Genomic DNA, 10,885 nt, shown 5'->3' with positions numbered 1-10,885 from the left:
GTTTAAAGCAAAGAAAATCCATCATACTAGTATACAGCGTTCACCATATCTCTACTAAACCGTGTGTGTAGGTAGCTTATATTGGAGAGTGTGAAATCATCATTTCTACAGGACTTTTTGGTTCCCTGTTGCCCTTTTCCTTTGCTTTTCACTGACTGGCTTTGCAGCCAGTGATTTGTTGCTCCTGTAGCCAGCCGTGTGCCTTCCCATCATTCCCCCTCTGCCAAATTCAGAACCTGCCTTGACCTTCAAACTCAGGCCATACCTGCTTTGACTTCCTTCTGTCTTACTTTTGTCCTTGACCTTCTTTTGGCTGGTTTGTTCACCATTCTCTAAATTCATACCTCCCTGGCCTGTCTTTGTGTGGGCTCCTCTGTCATTTATTTTTAACTGGTGGCACATCATCCTTCACTGTCATCTGCTAGCTTGCATTCTCCTTCCCTCTGAAAGCCAGCTGCAGGACTGTTCTTCTCTGAAAGGACCTTTAAATATTAGATTTTTGTACTCTGGGCTTGTTAACTCTTGACCATTTCAACATATATTTAGTCAGACAACGTGAAATTGTCGTAAACGTTCAAGGACCAAGATTTTTATTTTTTATAAGTTTTGTATGCTCATGACCAGTGGGTGCGTAATGGGGTGTATCTCAGTTCAGGAAATGAACTTCCAGGTTGTGGTCCTGGCAAGATGGGGTGTAAGTAAACGAGTCTATTTTATTTTTATTTATTTATTTATTTATTTATTTATTTTTAATTTTTTAAATGTTTGTTTATTTTTGAGAGACAGAGAGAGCACGAGCGGGGGAGGGGCAGAGACAGAGGGAGGCACGGAATCTGAAGCAAGGTCCAGGCTCTGAGTTGTCAGCACAGAGCCCGAGGCGGGGCTCAAACTCATGAACCAAACCATGAGATCAGACCTGAGCCGAAGTTGGACACCCAACCGACTGAGCCACCCAGATGCCCCAACATGTCTCTTTTAATAAGGACATATATATTAAGGCTGCTCCCACATCTGATGAAACAAACCAGGGAAAGACCTGCTTATCTGTGTATTTTAGCTTTCCTACTTGATAGCATTTTTCTCTGAAAATTATATAGTCATCTCAGGTGGTCATTAATGTTATCAATGTTGTAAAGTTCCATTTTGTTGTACCTTTTTTTGCTAGTATTGCCTTTGTCAGAATCGAGCAATAATTATTTATTTTGCTGGAGACTCTTTTGCTATCCTGACCATGTTTAAATGCACAATTCAGTGGTATTAAGTGCATTTATACTGTGCAACTATCACCACCGTCCGTCATCAGAACTTTTCATCTTGCAAAACTGAAAGGTTATACCCGTTGAATAATAACTCCCCGTATCCCCTCCTGCCAGCCCCTGGCAACCCACATCCTACTTTGTGTCCCTGTGAATTCAGCTACTCTTAAGTACTTCATATAAATGGAATCATGTGGTGTTTGTCTTTTTGTGACTGGCTTGTTTCAGTTAGCATAATGTTGTGAAGGTTCATCCATCTTGTACCATGTGTCAGAATTTCCTTCCTACTTAAGGCTAAATAACATTCAACCAGCAAACGCTTTTTAAAGAACTTTGCAACAGCATTTTGACCCCTGACTTGTGTTTATTTGTAGTTATGCTGATTATTTCATACATGCAAGTATTTTTTAAATAGGTGTTAGGTTATACCCTTGTTTTTATTGATGATCATTGAAATTAGATTGTGACAGTGTTAATTTGATTTTCCTTAAATTCTCAAAAGTCCTAAGGTGTTCACAATTAATAATAGTTTCATATTTTATTACATATAGGAGAAGATATATCTTTGATATTTTCTTACCTCGAAAGAGAGAAAACTTTTATAAGCAAACATTGCTATTTTCATCACCAAAATGTAGATTATATTAATCACTTCTCAGAATTAGACACATTTTAGGCATTTATAAACATTAAAAATAATTTAAAATATGCAATAATATTTTTCATCATTAGATTAATCATATTACAGAACGTTTGGAGAATGCGAATTAGAAAAATCACTTATAGTTCCATCTCCCAAATATAACTTAGAATTCTAGTGTCTTTGACCTACACATATTTTGATTACATGGCTTTCATTGTGTTATGTTATTTATACATGCCACTAAAACTTTAAACAAGAAAAAGTTGCACAAAAAAATATGAACACTTGTTTGAACTCAAAAGCACATTGGGAAGCACTATGAGGAAAGCACAGTTCACATGTGTTTTGACATCAGCGTTCTGCTGGTCCATGTGATTAGGGATGATGGGGTGGGCCTCAGGCATTCTCTGGTGAGTTCACCAGAGCGGGTAGGAGCCAGGTTGAAATTGGCCATATTTATGGAAAACGCCATCTGTCACTGGGAAGAAAGAAAGAAATAGGGAGAAGCAGAGTTGAGAGATGGAGGTGCTGTGGGCATCTTGGCAGCCTGATTCGCGCAATTACTCACGGTCTGAGGATGCCTCAGATTCCTTCCACTAAAGCTCCTCTTTTGATTAGGTCTTGAAAATTGGGGTTCTAATTCTCATCAGTGAAAGAGACCTGACTAATCTGTCTTGCCTTTGACTTATTTATGTCCTGTTTGGGTCATCTGAATGATTTACTAGCTTGATACTCTTCAAGCTGATACTACTACTCTTCCGTGGAGTTTCACCCAGCAAGCAAGCAGGTATAGTTTCCCCTATGGCTTTGTGACTGGCATTCAGTAGGTACTTAATAAATGCTTACTGAATTAAGTAGTCTTGGTGACAAATACTCTCTTTCTTTGAAACCTGTAGCAGTCTTGTTGGGCAGCAAGAACCAACTCTTTGTCTCTTTGTAGTTCAAAATCCTGTGATACCATTTAGGAGACAACTGAAATATGAATCCTTCTTTCCACTCCCCTTGCCATTTACAGAGCACTAATCACTGACACGTTCTAATGGCTTTCATTGGTGATTTATCACCCAATCCCTGCCCATCCTTTACCCTCCAGAACTCAGTCCTTAGAGTGTTGGTGTTTAGCGCTTTAAATTTACATTAAGGGGGACCACCACCATTCATCCTAAGAAGGGGGTTTTGTGTTACCGATTATACACAGGATAAGTAGAAGTAAAGTGGAAGAAATAAAGATAACCCTGTGTCATAATGGTTATATAAGTGAAAAATGACAGCTGGTAATTGAACTTAAAATTAATGTATTAACAGGACAAGGTAAAACAAAACACATTCCCGCCAGGATTAAACTTTCCCCATTACTGCAAAGAAAGCCATGGCAGGAGAAAGCTCTCTCCCTAGGTTTACTAAAGTTCACTTAGACCGGTCTGATTTGTTGAGATCATTTTAAGTTCAGGAGTTCAATGTGTGTGTGTGTGTGTGTGTGTGTGTGTGTGTGTGTGTGTTGTTTTCTCTTTATTTAATGGTTAAACCTAGTTAATTGTTACAGAATGGCAGATTGTAAAGAATATTCAATAATATGTAAAATGCATCAGTGGGTTTTTCTCAGGGTAATGTATTATAATTTATAGCATTCTTTAAATGCTTCAGATTTTTTTTCTTGATTGAATTTAAAAAACATAGTTAATTGAAGTTCTATTGATTTGAGTTGAAAAGTAATTGGAATGGGGATGCTATTCTTCCTAATTTTATAATTAAAATATATGTTGCTGAAAAGTTTTCATTTACCTCTGTTTTAAAATTATTTGATTTCTTATAAAAGGAGAGGCAACATTTGCACAATCGTGTTTCCTATGATCACGGGAGACTGGAATGTTGCAAAAAATACTTTGCAAGGAGAACAATGGTATCAGGCATTTGCAGGAAGCCTGAAACGCAGTATATATTGAACTGTTCCTTATTCCCTTTGGGAAGGTAGGGGCGTAATTAATACTATTTAACATTATTACTTATTATTTATTTACTTCTAATTACTTGTAAGTTCTTTTAACTTACTTACAATACTTATTATTTACTTATGATAATATTATGCAGTGATGACCCAAAACATCCACTGTACCACTAGACTATTTTATAAGTCAAAGAAATACCACCATTAAGACCTCAGACTTGGAATAAGATCAGAGGGGAGGGAAATGGTGGAGGGATGGAAGTGAAGAAGGAGACTCTATCTATGAACTCTGGGTTACCCCAAGTGTGACTGCTCCTTCATGGCCTTAAAAATTCATACTGTTCAGGAAATTCTGACATATAGTCAAGGGACGCTTCAGTAAAACAGTCTGGGACAATCCGTTTAATCTTTCAATGTTAATCTATTTGTCAGATTAGATACCAAAAATCCCCTATCTTTCTCCCCAAAATATCCTTTTTCTTTTGAATGTAGGCAAATCTCACTGACTGGAATATTAGCTCCCTGAGGGAAGAGCTACAGAAGATGGGCTTGTAAAGAAATATACCTGCTTTCTAGGAATTTAACTTCCTGTTGGGTAAGATTAAAAAAATAAAAAACCACATCTATAAAGATAACTAAAAACTTCAAACAGTGTGTTTCAAGTATATAGGGATTGGCAGAGTCTATCAATTTGTTTAAACGTGTTTAAACTCCATGAAGTAGTTTAAAGAATGGGCTCATTCTCTGTGTTCCTGGGTCCAGACCAGGGCCTGGCACATGGCAGCTATACAAAGCAATAAATATTTGTTGTTGTTAATGATGTTGATGTAAATAGAGGTTTAAAACTCTACGGTCAAAGTTTGGAAAATTCCAGATTAAACAAGGTGAAAAAGTCTACTTAGTCTTTAATACGCAAAAGTACGTTGTGGATTTCCAAGAGGGTTATTACAGCACATTTGATTAGGGGACTCTTTAGAATTGTGGGACAGCTCACAGGATTTGCTTCATTGTAACACACTGGGAAATTCTGGCAAAAACAAGAAACGCTTTAACGGTGATAAATTTTCTGTAAGACCACACAAAGAGAGGCTCCAGATTTAAGTGAATAATAAGAAGTTCAAAATAGGTCAGCCAGGTTTCATTCCTTCTGGAAGACTATAGAGGAGAATCTGTTTGCTTGCTTTTTCTTTCGGGTGCTCAAATTCATTGACTGATGGTGCTGCCATCACTCTGACCTCTGCTTCTGTCTTTTTTCATCTCCTTCTCTTGACTCTCCCGCCTCTTTCCCTTATAAGGACCCCTGTGACTATATTGGGCCCATCCAGATTTTGCAGGACAAGGTCTCCATCTCAAGATCTTTACCTTAATCACATCTGTAAAGTTCCTTTAGTCATGTAATGTAACAAATTCCCAGGTTCCAGGATGAGGATGTGGACATTTCTGGGGACCATTATTCAGCCTCCCACACCCACAATATTTCCTCTAACCCCAGAGAATACCCAGTAAATATCTGCTGAATATCACTGAGAGATTGGATGAAAGAGTTTTAGTAAACCCCCTGAATTATGCTGATAAAGAATAAATGGACTTCTGATACCATCATTGCAGTAGCTTTGCAGGAGTTTTCAAGAGTATAGGGGTTTTTTTTTGAGAAAAGTCTTTCCATGGTGGAGAGTGTTGTGAAATGATAATTTAGCAGAGGCAAAATGCATTTCTGCAGAAACACACATCCTCCCCTCAATAATCACTCAGGATGCTGACTTTCCCCCCAGACCTGCTTCCTATGTTGGGATTGTTTTATTGTGGCCAGACTTTGAGTGGGAAGAAAGTGGAGGTTGGCAGAGTTAAATGGGAAAAGGCCAGAGTCGAAAGAGTAAAGAAAGAATTAGCCCGAGCTGATGGAGAGATGGCTTCTAGGATGATTCCTTTTAAAATCTAAGGTGGTTTATGAGATATCCACTCCACCATTTCCCTCTGAGATTGTGCCGTAAAATGAGAGGGATACAAAAGGCGGACTTCTTTATTTCCTTAGGAGGTTATGTCCAATGGGTCCAGCTTCTTGTTTTTCTTCTCAATCATTGTTTTGTTCTCATTCTTTACAAAATAAATTTCATTCTGATGTTTACTTTAGAAAATAAAGATTAACTACTCTAATATTCAGAGATAGCCACTGCAACATTTTGCCATATTCTTACCCAATTTGTTTTCTCTGTATATATTATTATGTTACAGAATCAGGACCATAGTCTAGGTATAGTTTTATATCTTACCTGTGTTCACTTGACAGGGAGCATTTTCTCAATGGCATTAAATATTCTTCAAAACATGATTATTTAATGACTGTATAATGTTGGACTTTTTGGATGTACAACTATAGCTGAATGTTCATGCTTTCTCTTGGAAAAAATGATGTAGCCTTGCATTTCATCTTTTGCCATTTTCTTTCTTGCTTCTACATAATAGTAGATGCAATCAAAGGATGTGAACATGTTTATAGTTCTTCTCAGATGTGGCCAAAGGTATTAATTTACACTTATACTGGCAGTATATCAGTCTCAGTTTCTGTCTCTCCTCACACTTGGTAGAATTAAGCATCAGTCATTAAAAATTTTTTTCAGCACTTATTGGACATTTATAGTAATTCTTATATAACATGTTCATCTATATTCCTTGCCCATTTATCAATGAGGTGTTAATATTTTGCTTATGCACTGTGTTAAACTCTTTATATGTCCTATCTCTGGAAATTATTTTCCTAGTTGGGTGTTTGCCTTTTAATTTGAAGTATTGTACTAATACATGACTTTTTTCATGTTTAATTACTGCAGCCAAATATGTTACTGCTTTCTGACGTATGGTTGGAAATTCTTTGTTTGGCCCAATATGTAATAAATAACCACCTAGATTTTTCATAATCCTTTATGACTTTATTTTTTACCTTAATATGTAATTCATCCATAATTTAGTTTGACATATTATATGAGGTAGAAATATAATTTTTAACTATTCAAGTAGTTATTCCAACACCATTTACTGAATAATCCCTTCTTTCTCCATTGAGTTGTGATTAAATCTATCTCTGATTAAATTGGCAAATACATTTCTGTATCTGGGCCATCCATTCTTTTTATTTTATTTTTTTACAATCTGTTGATTATTATAGGGGAATCATATTATATTTTCTATAACACATATCCATTTCTGATATGGCAAACCCTAACCCCTTCATTATTTTGTTTTAAATGTGCCTTAGCAATTATCATCTGAGCATTCTTCAAGGCAAATGTTGGAATTAATTTTTGATTATAAAAATCCTGGTGTATTCTGCATAGAATTATATACAAACTATGAATTATTTTGAAGGATTTTGTATCTTTACAATTTTCAATCATTTCACAATATGCCTCGGTTTTTTCAAGTCTTATTTGACGTGATAAAAAAATTATTTCTTCATATAAGTCCTGCATATTTTTGAAGGTTATTCTTGAGCATTATATACTTTTTATTTAGCTATATTTGGGATGTTAGGTATTGTTTTCTAATTGGTAATTACTGTTATATGAAAGATCAGTTTTTATATTTTGTTTTTTATTCTATTTATTATTTTTTACCTAGTTCTTTTTAGTTTCCCTAGTAAACAATCATGTTATACCAAATAATGATTCTATTACCTTTCTAAAGAGCATACTTCATATTTCAGAATTACATCTTATGGTATAAACTAGAATTTCCACAGCAGTGTTAAATATACTTAATTGTATTTATTCTTATCTTGTTTCTGATTTTCTTTCTGATGGGTTTTTCCAACCATGTTAAGTGATTTTATTGCATTCCTAATAAGCTGCAAGTATTTTTTTAATCAAAAGGGGTTTTGAAATGTTGTAAAATGCCTTAAGATTTATTTTTGGTAGGTTATCCTTTATATGAAAACATAACACAGAAGCCAGAATATAGGATTTATGGCCAGACAGACATGAGCTCAAATTACATATCTTCCTCTTAGAAGTATATAACACTGAGTAAGTTATTTGTCTTCTTCCAATTACAGTTTTTTATCCTGTAATATGAGGATAATAATATAAATATCTTGTAAGGATATTGTGAGTATCCAATGAGAATTGTTTGCATTTCACCAGACTTGATATAGAGTATCATATTAAAAAAATTATTGTGTAATTTTTGCCTTTGATCTATTAAAATGATATACTATAATCACAAATTTCCTAATATTTAATCATCTTTTTGTTCTTGGAGTAAAGCCTAGTTGGTCACGATGAAATGTTTTCATAACTCATTGCTGTATTCAATATTTGTTGTTTATTGCATCAATTTGCATGAGCTGGTCTTACGTTGAATTTTTATGTTGTCTTGTTAGTTTTTACATCAAAATGATGCTTAACTTCATAATGTGATTGGGAAGTTTTTATTTTTTTCTGTGCTGTGAACAGAAAAAAAAATGTAATGGGAATTCTATTTCTCTTGAGAATTTTAAAGAAGTTTCCTGTGGAATTTTCTATGCCTGGATTATTTTTTGAACGAGATAATGCTTTTATAACTTTTTAAGATTTTTTTTCTGTTTGTTGGTGTCTGTTTCTCTCCTTATTTGTTCTATTCAACGTGTCTGTTTCTGCTTGTGTTGATCTTGGTAATTCACATTGTACGTAAACATTGTCCTTGTGTTAGTATTTTTAAAATAATAAGCATGGGATTGAACACAGTATTCTCTTACAATTTCTAAGATTTTTTATATCTGTGCTTCTCTCTCTTTTTCCTGGCTTACTGTATAATTCTGAGGTTTATCTGACTTATTTTAAAGAACTACCTCTTGGGTTTATTTATCCTACTGTCTTAGTGCCTCTCACTTCTGTAACATGATATGGTAGTCATTAGACCCTAGTTTTTATATACTGTTAACTCTGCCACCTCGAAAGTAGTCATTGGTAGTCAGAGATCATTTGGGCGCCTCAAAGGTCACCCTTAAGAAAGGAGCTGGTGTCGTTCCAAGGCTGTGAGCTATTAGGGACCAGTCTGCCTGGGTTCACATCCCAGCTCTGGCACTGACAACCCATGTAATCTCCAGCAAGTTCCTCAGATGTTGTATGTTATAGTTTTGTCATCAGCATGTGAGGATATGAAGCTCTGAAAACAGTGTCTGGCATGTAGGAAGTAGCTTTTAGCTACCTTCAATTTTATATTTGATAATCAACACCGCTGCTGTTCTCAACGTTACGGTTTATAGATACCGTTGTAAGTGGAAAATTCTAAGACAAGTGGAACATTAAAGTATTCTTTTGCTTTAAGTTTCTTTTTATTTTTCTTGAGAGAAAAGATAGAGTGCAAGTGGGGAAGGGCAGAGAGAATGGGAGAGACAATCCCAAGCAGGCTGCACGCTGTCAAGCACAGAGCCAGCCCAGTGCGGGGCTCGAACTCGCTGACTGTGAGATCATGACCTGAACCAAAATCAAGAGTGGGATGCCTAACCGACTGAGCCACCCAGGTGCCCCTAACATTAAAGTATTCTTATTTGTGATGTTTGTAAGGGTGTCCAGCCTTTAGAAGAACCAGACACTCTCATTAAAAGATACTCCAGGTATTAGAAGAAAAAAAAAAAAAAACCAGACTGTGAAGTTACAGTTAATCTGTTCAAAATCCACATTGGTAGAAACGCAGGGGTTCCTCACATGCTTCTCCCATCTGTGTGGGTCCTCACATATCTGCTGATAGCTGTATTCCAAAAGTCAGAGATAAAGGTGTTTTCTTGAGGAAGCCAGCGATTTTCAGGAATGGCTTAAGTATTATTATTTGGGGAGGGGTGGCAAGGGTATCTTAATTAGGCTGTTTGTTTGGAGAGGGTTCTGTAATGATGGAAAATATGCATGTTTTTTTCTGCCCAGTATGTGAAGGGCGCACCTAATCGTAGCAGCAGCAGGGGCAAAGGGTAGATGTGCTCTCTGACAGTCATGTCACGTAGGCAAGTGAGGCGCTAAATTACAAACAGGCGATTCCATTGGGTGTGTGTGTGTGTGTGTGTGTGTGTGTGTGTGTGTGTATCATGCTGTGCTTCACATTTATTGCCTTCATTGATTCCATGATCTTCTCTTGGAGTGCTGTGCCTCCTAGAATACTTTCTTAACCTTTGCTGCTTGCAACATCTTCCTGTACCTCCCCAAAGGGAGAGGCCTTCCTCACTGTGCCTCCATTGCTTTTGGGGTAAAGTTCAAACTTCATAGCAGGCACAGAGAAGGCCTCTCCATACCCATATCCTCCCACCATTCTTCACCAGGCCTCACGGTGTTAACCATTGTGGCAGGCAGAAGTCTCAGATGCCCCCCCCCAGAGGGCCCACTTCCTGCTGTGCATGCCCTCTTTGATCCCTGCTCTTTGCTGGGGACAGGACCTGTGAATATGATGGGACTGTCACTCTTTTGACCACATAAGACTCTATCTTAGCAGAGAGTCTTCTGCCGGCCTTGAAGAAGCAAACTGTGGTATTGTGGAGAGGGCCACATGGCAGAGGATGGCAGGTGCCTTTAGGGACTGAGAGCAGCCCCCAGCTGGCGGCCATCAGGAAAAGGTGGCCCTTGGTCCTGCAATCCAGGGAGCTGAATTCTCCCAACAACCAGGGAGCTTGGAAGGGAACCTTGAGCTTCAGATGACTTTGTAGTGCCAGCAACACCTTGATTTCAGCCTGATGAGATCCTGAGCAAAGGGCCAAGCTGACCTAAGCCATGGGACTGACCCATGGAAACTGTCAGATGATAAATATTGTTGTTTTAAGGTGTCAAGTGTGTGGTAATTTGCTGTGCAGCTATAGCAAAGCAATGCAATTAGCCAGTTATTGCCTTCTACTCATCACCCATTTCCTTTGGTGCCACCATGTCCATGTGTCCCCATCCAGGGCTAAGTTACCATCCCTCTGGCCTCCCCGAAATTGTCGTCCTGTTCTGTGTGGGAGAACATGATTTTTTAAATTCTGAAATCGTACTCTTGATATGGTCTTTGTCTCTTTGGATTACTTTTATCCATAAATCTATTTCCAGC

The 10,885-nt window shown here is 37.2% G+C and overlaps 1 protein-coding gene across 1 annotated transcript in view; it reads left to right on the top strand.

Annotated features, from left to right (window-relative positions):
• Nucleotides 1–4,366: 4,366 nt before the first annotated feature.
• Nucleotides 4,367–10,885, top strand: part of THRB (thyroid hormone receptor beta) — a 336,813-nt gene continuing 330,294 nt past the window's right edge. Inside the window, exon 1 of the mRNA XM_042903309.1 lies at nt 4,367–4,439. The gene's annotated coding sequence lies outside the window, so the exon portion shown is untranslated. The remainder of the gene's footprint in view (nt 4,440–10,885) is intronic.

The sequence above is a fragment of the Panthera leo genome, chromosome C2 (assembly GCF_018350215.1).
Source record: "Panthera leo isolate Ple1 chromosome C2, P.leo_Ple1_pat1.1, whole genome shotgun sequence".
NCBI lineage: Eukaryota > Metazoa > Chordata > Mammalia > Carnivora > Felidae > Panthera > Panthera leo.
The sequence above is the reverse complement of the archived record's forward strand: the minus strand, read 5'-3'. Positions and strand labels throughout refer to the sequence as shown.